Below are 16,193 nucleotides of genomic sequence, written 5' to 3' on the forward strand. Positions count from 1 at the left end.
ATTGGCATCACATTAGCTATCCTCCAGTCATTTGGTACAGAAGGGGATTTAAATGATAGGTTTACAGATGACAGTTAGTAGTCCTGCAGTTTCACATTTGAGTTCCTTCAGAACTCTTGGATGAGTACCATCAGGTTCTGGAGACTTATTACTGTTAAATTTATTAATTTGTTCCAAAACCTCCTCTAATGACACTCAATTTGGGACAGTTCCTCAGATTTGTCACCCAAAAAGAATGGCTCAGGGTTGGGAATCTCCTTCACATCCTCAACAGTGAAGATCGATGCAAAGAATTCATTTAGTTTCTCTGCAATGGCCTTATTGTCTGTGAGTGCTCCTTTAGCATCTCAATCGTCCAGTGGCCCCACTGGTTGTTTAGCAGGCTTTCTGCTTCTAATGTATTTACAATTTTTTTTGCTATTCCTTTTGGAGTCTTTGGCTAGCTGTTCTTCAAATTCTTTTTTGGTCTTTCTAATTATATTGTTACACTTCATTTGCCAGAGTTTATGCTCTTTTCTATTTTCCTCATTAGGATTTATCTTCTACTTTTTAAATATGCCTTTTTCCCTCTCACTGCTTCTTTTACTTTGTTTAACCACGGTGGCTCTTTTTTGGTTCTCTTACTATGTTTTTTAAATTGGGGTATAGAGCAGAAGGGAATTCTTCACACCTGTCTCAGTCTTTATGAAAATGGACTATTAACCATCACTTTAATATAGAAGAAAATTATTTTTGAAATATTCCTTTCTGTGTCAATTTTAGTTTCTCCCATGAAAATGTATCTGAAAGATTGCTGCTCATATTTTCCCCTGGTGGGCATTTGTACTGAGAACAACTTGTGTTCTCTCCATTGTATGTTTTATGATGTGTAAGGTTCATGCATTTTATCATCCTAAAGTTTTAAATGAAAACATGAAGTAGAAAAGTTAACAGAATTTCGGAAAGTTCACATTTGTATATCTTTGCCTGTTAAAAGACATATCAATGTTCCCAGCTTTATAGCACCAAAAATAGTAGTAAATGGGGGTCTGTGTTGGAATCTGGACATAAAAGCCTATAATTACAGAAGTTAGAGACAGAAAAGACCTGATAGATTATCTAATTGATTTCTATGTTATTGCAGAATCGTTCCTTTAGTACATTTTTAGTGTTTTGTCAAGTCTAGTTTCAAATTCCCCAAGTGTCAGGGCTTGTGCAATTTCCATGGGAAGCTGTCCTACAACTGACTACCTCTCACTATCAGTAGTTTTTCCCTGATATTCAGCCTAAACTTTTCCTTTCCTATGGAGGTTGAGAAGAGCATCTGTATGCTCAGCCCTTCTGAAGATCAGCCAACTAGTTAAGCTCATAAATCTATATACTTAGACACCTAACTTTAAGTTTCTATCTTGCAAATTGTGAATATACTGCTACATTTTGTGTCATTTTGAATTATTCTTCTTTACATCCTTTGACTTGGTCTTACACTTCATAGGTATTTTGGATATGTTCGTGGGCGTCAGGGATGTGAAAAAACTACACTCTGAGGTAAGTTCATGGAGGATAGATCCATTAATGGCTATTAGCCAGGATGGGCAGGGATGGTGTCCCTAGCCTCTGTCTTGCCAGAAACTGGGGAATGGGCGATAGGATGAAACACTTGATAATTACTTGTTATGTTGTTCCCTTGGGGACACCTGGCATTGGCCACTGTCAGAAGACAGGATACTGGGCTAGATGGGACTTATGGGTCTGACCCAGTATGGACGCTCTTATGTTCTACCCAGTACCTGCCCACCTGAATAAGGGGAGATGGTGCCAGTGAACCATACCACCTCTTCCTGCACCCAGGCAGAAGCAGGCTCTCCAGAGCCTCTAGATCTCCCTTTGCTCCCTTGTGCTAGTGTGCAGGATAGGCCACAATTTGGCCCATCATATTTTTTTTCTAGAGATGGAATTTAGATTTCAAAGCAGGCTATTGCTAGTGCCAGGATCATTTTTAGAAAATCATTATTACATTTGCTTTTCTCCAGTTATCCTGCACCTCCCCAATTTATGATTCTTAAATTATAATGATCAGTGACAGAGTAAAATAATTATAATTGTGTGTGATAAGGGAATTAGGTAACACATTTACTCGAACACCCTACGGTGCATGCCATGTACATAAGCTAATATATATATGTTGAAATATTTAATGTATTCTCTTACCTGTTCCTTTCAGTAGCTACTTTTACTAGATTGTTCTTAGTTCCTTATTGTTCCAACTACTCTTCTAGTAAAAGATGGATTTTTTTAAAATAAAAGAATCTATTTCTCACCCATTTATTAGTCGTCATTAATTTCATCCCCCTCATTTGTTAGTGGACTTCCTTATCTTTAGTACTTATTTTTCTTCCTGATTTATTCATAAGAGCCTTTTTTATTCCCTCTAGTCTTTTTTGACTCTTCTGGGTTGATTTAATGTTACAATTTATAATCTGCCAGAGACGAAAGTAGCTGCATCACCCAGGAACAGACCAGAGAATGAATTGCAGCTCAGTCACAATTCCTCCCCTGCTCTCCCTTATTCTGAGAGAGGAGTATTTTTGTGTGTGTAATTTCCAACCTCTTGTGCACAACCTGGCTATCTGACCAACCGTTGGGAGATGATGATGTGGGGCAGAGCTAGGGCTGCTCCTCTCCCTGCTGACTTGGTGGTAGTGAGGAATATCAGGTGAGTAGCTCCTGTTCTTCACACCACAGTTGGTCACAATCTGAGCAGGGGAGTAATGAAGTCTTTAATCCCGCTCACTCCCTGTGCAGCAAGTAAGGGCTGTAACAATGTAGCCCACTGTGTAAGGACTCTGAGTTATTTTTGATTGGTCGCCTTCTCCTTTTCCCATTTCTTTCAACATCAGATCTTTGATCAGCAACTCACCAAGGCCCATAGGTTCCTGCTTGTCTTTGCATTTTCTTTTTTTTCAGAAGAAATGTCGGTGGAACCTTAATTGTAATATCTGTATTATAATTATAATGTTCCTAGTCATCTTTCCACACTTACAAATCCTAATAATTCCTCCCCATTGTTCTTTGTCACTAGATTTCTTAATTTCCCAAAGTTTGCTTTCCTGAATCTAATTCACTTGTATTTCTATCTTCCTTACCATGTCTGATTCAAAATAGCTGTGGTTACTGGTCTAAAGTTCCCTATTATTTTAACATCTGAATCATTTGCTCCTTAACAAGCTAGATCCAGAATGGTTGCCCTTTGGTGGAGTTTTTTGCCTGGGGTAATAAAACTGGCCCTTTGTAACTTGAGAATCTTCTTAATACATATGTGGCTGTATTGTACCCAACAGTGATACCGGAGGTAAATAAATCTCCTCATAATGGTTCATTCAGGTTTGAGAATATAATTAACCATCTTTGTCTAAGTTTGCCCTGTACTGTATGCTGTTCATCTGCTGATTTGCGTAAAGTAACTCGTATTAACAGTGGGGAAGGATGTGCTGCACTATGGAGTCTTAGTCTGTTGGCAAAACAAACTATTTCCCCTTTATTTGCGTGAAGCTTTAAGAAAAAAAAAGTGGTGGTAATTTACAGAGAAAAGAGAAAAAACTCACCAAGTATTTTCACTATATATATGTGTATATACATAATTAATCAATATGGATAAATTATACAGAAATATTAGAGTGACATATGGAAGTCTGATATGGGAAATTCTGAAGCAAAAAGCAGATATGATAGCTTTTCTTTGATTTTTATGTTTTTTTGTCAATAATAATCAATTGCTATCTGTACTGAAGATAGTCTTATGCAGTAGGTAGCAGTTATGACATCTTAATATGATTAATTCAATTACTGAAATATCCTGCTTTCTACAAATGTATCGTCTTTCAAATAACCTTCACATTTGGCTGCTGTGTTTTATCATGTATATTGTGGCTTCCCCACCTTTTGTATTGCTTTAAAAAGACAACAGAACATGCTGTGAGTTAATGTTTCGCTTGTAAAAGGTTATGGATTAAGCTCAGCTGGTTTCTCAGGCTGACACAGGGTTCATGATTAGAAGAATGAAAACAAACATGAATTGAAAATGTCACTAACCTTTATTGGGCCCTGAGAATCCCTGAGCCTGCATGACAGGAGGCTTTCCTGTTTTCAACAGGATAAAGAAGATTGAAACAAAACAGCATGGATCTTGGCTATTTACATCTTTTAATGAATGCTCTTCACGTTTGGGGCCTTTTGTCAATCTCCTGGTTTTCAAGGGGTTAGCTGTGAAAAGTGCGGATGGTATCACATACCCTTATAAACCATGGAGTAGACATCTGTCTAGGATGCTTTTTCCTCCAAATTATGCTCAGTGTAAAGGACCATGTTTTAAGCTTCATTTACAACTGTGCATGTATAAGGTAGCCAATTATCCAGTCTGAGTGTTCTTTAGCAGAGGAGCTGAATAAAACCATCTGTAAAAAATGCAATCAATTTTGTTTTACTTGCATTAAGCTAGAGGGTTAACATTACTTAAATCCTATATGATAGTGTGGTTTGAACTTAAAAACTGTTTAATGAAAAATCTCTTTTATGGTAGGAAAGAAATTAACTCTTGCTCTGACTGCTGTGTAAGAACTCTGGTAATCTTCGCAAAGGTGGGGGATGGGGGAAGGCTCAAAATAGACTGAAAGAGAGTTCTTTTGCAAGCAAAACTTCCATTGATTTGGGGATTTCTGCTTGTAGAAAGATCAGGACCAGTGTCCTAATTTTGTGGTGTATCCTAGGAAGGTATTGTTGTGCAGTATAACTGAAGTTAGGGAAGAATTCTGTTTTGTATTTGGCTTTACAAACTTAAATATCTCCATGCTTTTCATTACTATACATTGCTTGGCTGATATTTCTTGGTCAAATTACTGAAATAGCAAAAGATGTCAAATATTTCCAACTTTCTCATAAAGAAACACAGGCTATATTTTTCTATTCTTTATTTATTTTAGCTGTAGGTTTTATTAACCGCTGTGCCTTCACTTCACTGATTTCATAGGCAGACTGAGAAAATATTTTATGTAGAAAGAACATAAGGGAGATCCTGAAACCAAATATATTACCATCATCTGATCTATAAATATCTGGTGGATATGGAATTTTAGGGTCACAAAAATCACTTTTACTTCTTTTCATGAAGTGAAGTGAGGCTATATAGACAAATGCTTAGTACATAATTATTTAGAATACCCCACTATTTCATGGTGCAACTCTGGCATGTACCTGAGATTTAATGAAGTGCTTTGGCAGAGTGTTAGTGTTTGGGGGGAACATAAACCTGCACTTTTTTTATTGTCACTTCATCCAATTATAGTTTGTTCATTCACTACATAATCTATTTTACAGGTTGCAATAAGATCAGAGTAATATTATTACAGTGTGTTAAAAAGAATTCATTCTTGATTTGTAGCAATTTTCTACTTTAAAAAAATAGCTAATTGGAATTAGAGATTAGATAAAATTTTCAAAATTTTAGGCCCATGGGAGTTAGGGGCCTAAATACCTTTTGAGGATCTGGGATTTAAGGTCAGATTTTTAAAGGTCTATAGGCGTCTAAAGGTGCAGATAGATGCCTAGTGGGTGCCTTAAGACCATTAAAGATCTGGTTCATAGGTGCCTATGCCCTGGTCTACACTAGGAACTTACATCCACTTTTTCTCTCCTCCTGAGACATAGCTATACTGACCTAGCCTCCAGTGTAGACAGCACTAGGTCAGTGGAAGAATTCTTCAGTCAACATGGCTGCTAGCTCTTGGGAGGTGGATTACCTATGCCATAGATGGTGTCTACACTGAAGTGCTACAGTAGCACAGATTCAGCTCTGCAGCTGTGCTTCTGTAGTGTCCTAAGTGTAGATATTCGTAAGGGCCATAAACCAATAGGAGTTAGGCATCTGACCTACTTAGGTTGTTTTAAAAATCTCATTAGGCACCTATCTGCATCTGTAGATGCCTAAATAACTTTGGTCTTGCCTTAAGGGCCTAAGTCACTTCTGAGATTTAGGCTTCTAAGTCACTGAAGCACTTTTGGAAATCATAACTTATGAAAATTTACTGCTACTTTCCATGTTCTTGGTTATGGCAATAAAAATGAAGATGATTTATTTGAGGGAGTCTTTACTCATGTGGGCTTCAGCGTTTTGTTTTTTTTTTATTAAAGTTAAGAGAGAGACTTGTAAATCATCTGTGCTTTATCTTTCTTCTAAGCAGTATTCTTCATCCCAGCCAAGTGATATGATATTCCTTTCTTATATTCCAGTGATGTAGCACCACATATAAATGTTATGCAAAAAGAAAAGGAGTACTTGTGGCACCTTAGAGACTAACAAATTTATTAGAGCATAAGCTTTCGTGAGCTACAGCTCACTTCATCGGATGCATTTGGTGGAAAAAACAGAGGAGAGATTTATATACACACACACAGAGAACATGAAACAATGGGTTTATCATACACACTGTAAGGAGAGTGATCACTTAAGATAAGCCATCACCAGCAGCAGGGGGGGGAAAGGAGGAAAACCTTTCATGGTGACAAGCAAGGTAGGCTAATTCCAGCAGTTAACAAGAATATCAGAGGAACAGTGGGGGGTGGGGTGGGAGGGAGAAATACCATGGGGAAATAGTTTTACTTTGTGTAATGACTCATCCATTCCCAGTCTCTATTCAAGCCTAAATTAATTGTATCCAGTTTGCAAATTAATTCCAATTCAGCAGTCTCTCGTTGGAGTCTGTTTTTGAAGCTTTTTTGTTGAAGTATAGCCACTCTTAGGTCTGTGATTGAGTGACCAGAGAGATTGAAGTGTTCTCCAACTGGTTTTTGAATGTTATAATTCTTGACGTCTGATTTGTGTCCATTCATTCTTTTACGTAGAGACTGTCCAGTTTGGCCAATGTGCATGGCAGAGGGGCATTGCTGGCACATGATGGCATATATCACATTGGTAGATGCGCAGGTGAACGAGCCTCTGATAGTGTGGCTGATGTGATTAGGCTCTATGATGGTATCCCCTGAATAGATATGTGGACAGAGTTGGCAACGGGCTTTGTTGCAAGGATAGGTTCCTGGGTTAGTGGTTCTGTTGTGTGGTGTGTGGTTGCTGGTGAGTATTTGCTTCAGATTGGGGGGCTGTCTGTAATACCCACCTGCTGAGGTGAAGAAACAGATTGACAGAGCCAGAAGAGTACCCAGAAGTCACCTACTACAGGACAGGCCCAACAAAGAAAACAACAGAACGCCACTAGCCATCACCTTCAGCCCCCAACTAAAACCTCTCCAACGCATCATCAAGGATCTACAACCTATCCTGAAGGACGAGCCATCGCTCTCTCAGATCTTGGGAGACAGACCAGTCCTTGCTTACAGACAAATAAACATATATGAATATTCAGGAGCAAAGTAACAACCTATGATTCACCAATGCTGTGCCCTGGAGAATATTTTGGTATTTACTGTATCTTTCTGTGTACAATGTTGCCTTGGTTCTGATAGAATAGGAAAGTACAAACTCAGGCATTATTTAGTTACCTTCTTTTTAAAGTTTGGGTGGGTGCAAATGTATCGTCATGAAAGTTGGGAACTGATGGCACTTTCCAGACACATGCAAACTGCTGGAAAGTTAAATACCAGCTTATCATAAACTTGTCCTATATACTTTTGTCCTGACCTGAACACTCTTGACTGTCTCAACACAAAGGTACTTTTCACTGCAGAACTGAGCTAACTGTTTAAAATGCGTTTTATCTCCCAAATAAAACTTTAAACAAATTATGTGGCAATTTAGTGTTTTGTAAAAGGTGCTTCAGTGACAGCCCTTGAGACTGAAGTCCTCTGTTTATCTAGGGAAAGGCACAGCCGAACCAGTGTAAATACGAGTCCCCAATGCTGCCCCATCAGTATGCTTCAATCGTCACATGAAAGCAACTACCGTGACTGGTTAGAGATTAGTTCAATCTCCATTGCCATTCAGTCATTGGCTTCTCAACTAAGAACTGATACAAGGTTGCAACTTAATTTCAATGATGGTAGATTTTGTGATATGGTTATTTGTACATTAGAAGCTGGACCCGTCAACTTTCTTTACACAGGCCACAGAACAGCCTTCATATAGCAATGATTTTTTTTATCAGTACTGAAATGATCTGGATTTGAACTAGTGATCTAAAATGGAATGAATCTTATTACCATTTAATGAACCAGATTCTCAGCGAGTGTCAGTGTTGCTATGCTGATTACACCAGCTGAGAATATGGGGCTCTATATTTAATTAAAACAGAAATATTTATGCAGGCAGCACAAACACTGATTACTACACAAATGTGTCAGGGAACGTGTGTATTGAAATGTGTATGCTCCATTAAACTGGTATACATTTCTGAAGAGCAAACATGCCACACTTTAAGGTTATGGCCCCAATACTTTAAAGCACTTAAACATGTGTTAGTTCTACTAGATCCAATGAGATTACTCACGTGTGTAGGGTTATGCATGTGCTTTAGGTACTTTTGCTGGATTAGGGCCTAGCAGGTTGGCACAAATGTTCAAATGGTGATCTGTCAAACGAGTCACATCACTGGAGAAACTGGTATAAATTCTTGATTTCACCAGACTTAAAAAATGTAGAGAGAAACAAATGTTTAGTTGTGGGAGAAAAACTCCTTCTTTCTGCCTGACAGAGACATCTGCAAAGAGCCAGGATTTATAGGATTTATTTGCCTAGGAAAAGATGATACAAAAACAAATCCCACACCTTGGGTCTTGTGCCTCCTGGATTTGTGTCCTGCAATGCCTAAGTGTTCATCTTGTCCTTTTGGAGACCTGTATCACCCTGATGAATGAAGGACAAGTCCCACGTTTTCATCCATGTGGAGATCTATCTAGAGTGGAATTGTAGCTTCCGAGTTAACTTTATTTAAACAGACATTTTAAAAAAATGTAGCAAAGTTAATTTGAGGCTGAATGCAGCTGCATTTAGGGATAAGTGCAACAATTCCAGGAAAATAAGGACCCATCCTACCATATTATTATTATTATTTATTAATTATTTGCGTTATGGTATCGCCTAGGAATCCCACACATGGACCAAGATCCCATTGTTCTAGGCAACATACAAACACGGAAGAAAGGCCAGTCTCTTTCCCAAACTGCTGACAGTCTAAGTGAGGTAACTATAGCAAGGTAGATAATACCTTGACCTTACAGATGGGGAAAGTGATGCCTGGGGCATTTGTGACTTGTCAAAGGTTGCATGGGATGACTGAGTAGAATCAGGACTAGGATCCATAGATTAATGTTTAATTGAACAGATTAATCACATTTGTGAAGTGCCCAAATAACAGTGGTGAAAGCCATTGAAATGTCTATAAATAAATGACCCCAAGTCAATGAACTTCCAGTTATTTGCATTAAACACAAGACCATCCTTCCTTCTTCAAAAGTAAAAAAACAGCTTAAATGACAAAATGTAAATTAGAGTTCTAAAACTCGTTCATCTTCAGTAATTGTAGGTGTTAGTAATACAGGCAACATATTTTCTAGACACAAGACTTTTACCTTGATAGTATCCCTTTTAATCTAAGTGAATATATTATAATAAATACAGCTGAGTTAATCTATGTATTGCCTTAATTTTTAAATACTATGTTATATAATCCTTGCTTTCTTAAAGAACTGGTAGCAGCTTTTTAAATTCTCATTAATAATTTTTTATAGTGTGAAAAGTGGAATGCAGGGGAAGCAGAAGAGTTTAACTGTCCATCATAGATCCCATCTACAAAGCATTCTTATTAGCTGGTATTAAAAATCCATATATTTCCAAGCTGCAGTCTGTCCCAAATAAGCTTATTTCATTGCATTTCATTTCATGGTTCTCTCTGAATACCTTATACACAACATTCTTGGGAGTCTTCTCATTTGAGAGACCTGCTGGAGAAGTTAAGATATTTCAAGTAATTCTGTTCGTGATCTGCAGCAAGATTATTATAGATTGATGCGTGACGGTATCCTGGTTTCCTGATGGAACAACATACTTAGAATATGCACCTGCATATGCACAAAACACAGGGAGGCTAATTGTCTTTGGTTTAACAACACTAATTTAATGAAATAGGCTTATTACTTAACTCTTAATTTGCAACCTCAATTTAATGAGACCTATATTCTGTTTTGTTTAGCTTTCTTTTTAAACAAGATTTTCTGTAGGTCACCATCATGGCAATGGAGCAGCATGTGGCTGTTTAGGAAACTCTGCTTCATGGAGCTGCAGGTCAAAAGTAGGCTGGGAGTACTGAGGTGATGGTTAGAGCTATTCAAATACTGGATTTTCAGTTCTCTGGCAAGTGCAGAAAAAGAATATAATTTTGGGTCGCACTGAAAACAATATTTTTTGAAATTTTTGGTAAATTGAAAAGTAAAAAAAATCATTTCAGGTTGAACAAAACATTTTGTTCTATCCAAAATGAAATGTTTCAGTTTGATTTGGAGCATTTTAAAAACATTTTGTATTGTTTTTAAACATCATTAAATGAAATTTTGAAAAGCAAAGTCATTGTGAATCAAAAAAATTCAAAACACGTCTTTTTAAAAATATCAAAACAAAGTGATTATATTTTTTCAGTAGTTTGAGGGGTTTTTTTGTTTTGTTTTGTTTTGGTTGATTGGTTTTGGGGATTTTTGGACAAATTGTCTGGTAAAACAAAAATGAATTTGTGAAACGTTTTAGTGTCTCTGAATCTGCATTTTTCACCTCAAAAATATTTTGTATGAAAACCTTCACCCAGCTGAAGCAATGATGTCTTAAAGAGGGTGCAAACTGCATATATGTTCTCCCTGCTGGCTGTGCATATTAGCCTTTGTGTCTAGTAGTGGCTTTTTGAGGCGTATGAAAGAAAGGCAGAAATGTTTGAAATGTGGAGAATGATGAGTCATTAGGGCCCTGATTCAGCAGGTCATCCCTTTTCAACAAAACCCTTAAGGATATGCTTAAATGCTTTGCTGAATTGGGGCCTAGAAAAGGATGGTTTAAGGTTCCGTGACTCTTGTTCAAACAGGTGCAAATATTGTGAATTGTGGGTTTAATAGCCCCTGTGTCATAGAGTATGTCTAGGCTGTGGTCACTGAGGTGATGGGAGCCCACTCTCACATATGTGGGACTCTGGAAAGAAATAGAAACATTTATCCAATGATTACTTTGTAGGAACCCATTATATTATATTCACTATGGGTTAGCTCACTCCTATGCGAAAGGCTAACACAAGTCCTATGAACCACTTAAGTCCCATTTAGACCTCAAAATGGGGTTTATGTAGAATTCAAGTAGTTCCTAAAACTTGTGCTGGTCTTCTATACTTGAGTGAGTTTTCTTCAGTGTGTGTAATGACTATCTCCTAAGGCAGAGTGGTGCCATCTGATGTAAAATGACAAGGAAGCAAACCCTGTCACATAGGAAGGCCTTTGCTTGCCCCCTTTGCTAATTGACACAGTATATCGATGGCATCATCCCAGTGACCATTTCAGGTTTCTTCCAGCTGTGAAGGTTTTTATTTTATATCTGTGCAGCTGGCGGAGCAAGGTAAAAATAAAGGCTAGTTCAGCAAAGGAAGGAGAAAAATGTACAAAAATAGTTTAAAAGTAATATATTCCAAGCATATTCTGGAGAGACAACTACATTTGTGTGGGGAAGGGTTGAGTACCTGCTTGTGACTGCGAGGAAGGGGGAAATGGTTTTTAAAATGAATTCTAGTGCTTATGAAAGGTGTTAGACACTGAAGTTTTCTGTAGATCCACAGAAAATATCTGTCATAGGCAGCATTAATGAAAGTTTCTCTATACTGTCCTATGAATAATCTTAAACCCTTATCTGGAGGGACCATGTCCAGGGATGAGAGGCAGTTCAGTGTCTTTCACATCTTAGTCCTTGTATCTCTGCTGACTGCTACCAAAATGGAGTAACTACTGCTTGGTATAGTGGTTTTTGTGATATGGACAACTAGCAAGATTGAGACACCAACCTCATTTCCCGTAGGATATCAAACACTTCTCAGTGATGCCTATGTTAACCCTGTTAATCCTTTGGATGAAAAAAACAAGTGTATTGTTTTTCATTCCTGCCTCATAATGTTGAGTTTCCAGATATGGAGATATCCTTGACCTAAAGCAGCTTTGCAAAATTGTCATGAAAATGTATAAACCCAGGCACAAAATATTTTCATCCATAGTTTACTGTGATAATGGCAAATGAATACGATTTTTACTTGCCTATCAAAAAAATTACTCACCCCGGGTGAATAGAACTTTTCAAGGCTGTTTACTATGTATGCTTTTGGCAGACTACTCAATATTACTGCAGTTGGGTCATATGAATATATTTATGGACAGGTTATCCCATATTGCAATAGTGCTTTTCTTGCTTTAGTTTTTATTCACATCCTATTGTTCCATAGGCTTTTGTACTCAATTATTATATCAGTAGGCATTTACTACAAAGATGTGAACAATGTATGCCAGATGTGTGTACTAATGCATTCAGTCTGCAATCAATGCTATGAATATTCTATACCTTTGCTTTAGTTAGTTTGAGAGAGGGATTTGAAGCAATGAAAGCCCTGTGCCCTTGAGAAAGTATTTTTTCTCTTCACTGCTCTCTTCCCCAACTTTGTTTCCATGTTTCTGAGTTTGTTCTTCATCTTTTAGCTCAAAGTTCGGGATACAAAACTTGGCAGAATCACAGTCAGGCAAATTATGAGATAAATTCTGCTTGGAAATATTGTCTCCTCCTCACAGAGTGGATAAAAAGTGATAATAAATAAAGAAATAAATAAAGGATTTTTTATTTAAAATAAATTAAATTTGAAATTATAACCACCTATGGTAAGGCCTCAACTTACTATAATCTATTAAAATAATTTAAGTTAAATAAAAAAATATTAAGCACTATGCTACCAATGTTTAAAGAAAGTCAAGCCTCTGAACTGTTGCAAGTCACTGGCTAAGCACCTGGAACCACAGTCAATTGAAGTGCGAAACCAGCTTTTAATCGTTGTAGTCTCTCCTAAAGGTGCAGAGACAATATTTTCTTTATTTCAGTTTATTCAACAGTTTCAGTTCAGTGACTAGTTCATCCAAAGCTAAGAAACCAATGGGAATTCAAAAAGCAGAAAAGCTTGTTTCCTCTTCCAATCCATGAATAAAAATTAGCTTTGAGAGGAGGAGATCTAATAGTTCTAAAATCCTGAAGAACAAGTTATAACAAAATTACTTCATATGTAGCCAGAAGAATTAAGATGTTTTTAGTACTTAAATAAAACTATTTTAAAATGCTGGTTTTGTACATTTTTAATTGAATTTGAATTTACATCCAAATAGAGCTTGACACAAATCCCCAACAAAAAACTGATGGTTATCTAGAAATGCATCATTTGCCATTTTCTGACATAATAAAAATGTAAAAATAAAAAATCTTAATAAATGTAAGTTAAACTATATAACTGCTCCAATAAATGTGTCTGGATATGAGGTATCTTCCCAGTTAGCAAAAAGAAACACCAGATTTAGTGTAAATTTAGTTGCAAATCAACATGTTTTGCATTTGTACTTTTTAGTTATTTTTTCTAAAGAAGATTGATTCTCATTGGTTGGTAACCATTAAAGCAAGATTAAAATCTGTTGTTTAAATCAAGCTTTCCTGTTTGCCAATTTAAATTATGATTAAATCAGTTGTTTAAATAACTTTGATTTAAATTAATCCCCCTGCCTGCTCAAATCAAATATTTAGAAATCTCTCCTTGCCAGAGATTAGGCAGTCACCAATCAGTCACATTAGCCGAAATTCAAAAATATGCCTCTTATAACTGCACAAGATGAACATTTCTTGCACATAGCTGGAATAAATAAACCCCAGATACTTTTATTAAATGAATTTTAGCTTAGCCATTCCACTTGGCATATCATTAAGTGTTTACTTAACACAATCTGATATACACTGTTTTGTAAAGATAAATTATTCTTAGAAACAATATTTTTCCTAATGGAGATAAAACAAATGCATGAAATAATAATAAATTAGTCTCCACTGTGTTCTTCTTCCAGGAAATCCAGTTCTTAAAGTAAACCCTAGGGCCCTATCATCCGCTTGTGGAAATCAGTGTAGCTCCATATCCATGGAACTATGCCTCTGCACAACAGCTGAGGATTTAGTCAATCTTCAGTTCATCAAAGTGGCCATTAATTCTAAGATAAATAGAATATCTGACAAATATTTGGTGAATAATGGGTGATTTTAATAAAGATTATTACACTGAGAATTTTGAAAATATATAGGCCTTTGAATTGACTAGATGTGACGGAAACTTGGCACGTTTTACTCAAAAAAAGGTTTCAGTTTTCTAGTTGAGAAATTACTCAGTTGTAGGCATGAGAAATAAAAGATTATTAGAAGTTGTGTATTCTCCCTTCTTCGGTAGCATAGCATTTTGAATGTTACAGTTTTGTAGCAAAAGAAACCATAATGAAGGTCAGTCTAAATGGGAGTTAAGTCACATTGGAAAGAGATTTATAAAAGAGGATCTTATCATGTGAGTGTTATATTATCATGATGCGAGAGTGTATGTAATGATTGAGGTTTTGGAAGATGAGTAGCTAAATTCCTTACACTGCTTTGAAAATTTCAGCCAACATTGAAAATATCATTTTTTGAAATATTTTAAAAAATTTTAACCAGCGAAATTTCTTATCTGTTAATTGAGCAAGCATATAAATATTCCATAAAATCAGACAAAAGGTGAAATCCTGGATCCACTTAAATCAAAATAAGTTTTGTGATTGACTTCAATGGGGCCAGAACTTCATCCAGTGAGTTACACCTCACTTCCAACAGGTAGAGACTGGATTAAAAGTCAGAGCTCAGATTAGGATAGAGCTCATGTTTATGTGGCTTGTTGGTTGCCAAGCTGTGATTGAATAGTCTATCAGTAACTATAATCACCACTATAAAAATGAATATTAAAGCAAAACAATCAATCAGACAAAAACCCCTGCATTATCTAACCCCTCAACATTTTTTTGGAGCTTTTAGGATCAGTGAATTAGTACTTGGGTCCTGTGGGAATTCTTGTGGAAGGGCTTTGGAATTGAGAGATATACATTGGGAGAAGTGATCAGTGATATTAACCTTGAGGAGGTCAAAGATGGATCAATTATTCTACAGGAACCCATTATTCTACAGGAGCATGGCAAGACCAAGATCTGCCTTTGGAGACTGAGGGCATAAATGGCAATAGGGCCAGGAAGGGATTCATAGTGACAGGATTCCCCTCACAACATACAGTTTGTTACAGTTTTATGATGGGGACTGACGTGGTTGGGACTTCCAGCATGTGAATTTGGTTCCCCCTCATTCAGGATCAGGGAGGCAACAGCAGTGGCCCAATGTGCTAGGCAGCTGGGCATTGGCATTCTGAAGCATACAGAACATATGTGAAACCTGAGGTGAGGAATCCGTGTTAATTTTTGTGTGTGTTTGCATTCCATATGCTGGCAAACAGGCCAGCCACACAGTGGTGTGGATCTGCAGGCACAGTACAGTTTACTGGGTGCATAGGCAGCCTTTCAAGTTGTCTGGAGGTTCGCAGCTGGGCATCAGTGGTGAAGCAGTCCTGGGCTGGCATGGGAGGAGGGGCATGTTATGGGACCAGCTGTTGTTCCCTCTGTACACTGTGGTGGCCCAGATATGCATCCTGATCTCAGATGCTGTATCTATGTAACAACCATCCTCGCGATCATCATCAGTGATTGAACTGAGGATCCACAGAGCTAAGAGCATGACCCTCTACTGCTTGAAATAAAAGACTGAGGGTTTGATGCTATACCAGATATGGGTTTTGTTCACCTCGGGGGAAATGATTTGGGAACATGTAAAGGGGTGGACTTCACATTCAGAGCTCAGAGGAACTTGGAACGATATCCTCAAACTTTTCCCTGGAGTAAAAATTATTTGGTTGGACACGTTGCAATGTAGAGTGGCAGGGAACTGTGCAGCCCCATCGGATTGACTAAGCTAGGAGGTATGTGATGGGGAGGTGGCCAAATTCATAGGTGGCATGGCGGGGGGATCAATAATTTCTCATCCGGACCTAGCACATGGGGCACCAGATTCAGGGAGGATGGGGTCCACCTGTCAGACTTGGGAGCCAATA

This window comes from Dermochelys coriacea, chromosome 6, assembly GCF_009764565.3.
Source record: "Dermochelys coriacea isolate rDerCor1 chromosome 6, rDerCor1.pri.v4, whole genome shotgun sequence".
Lineage (NCBI taxonomy): Eukaryota > Metazoa > Chordata > Testudines > Dermochelyidae > Dermochelys > Dermochelys coriacea.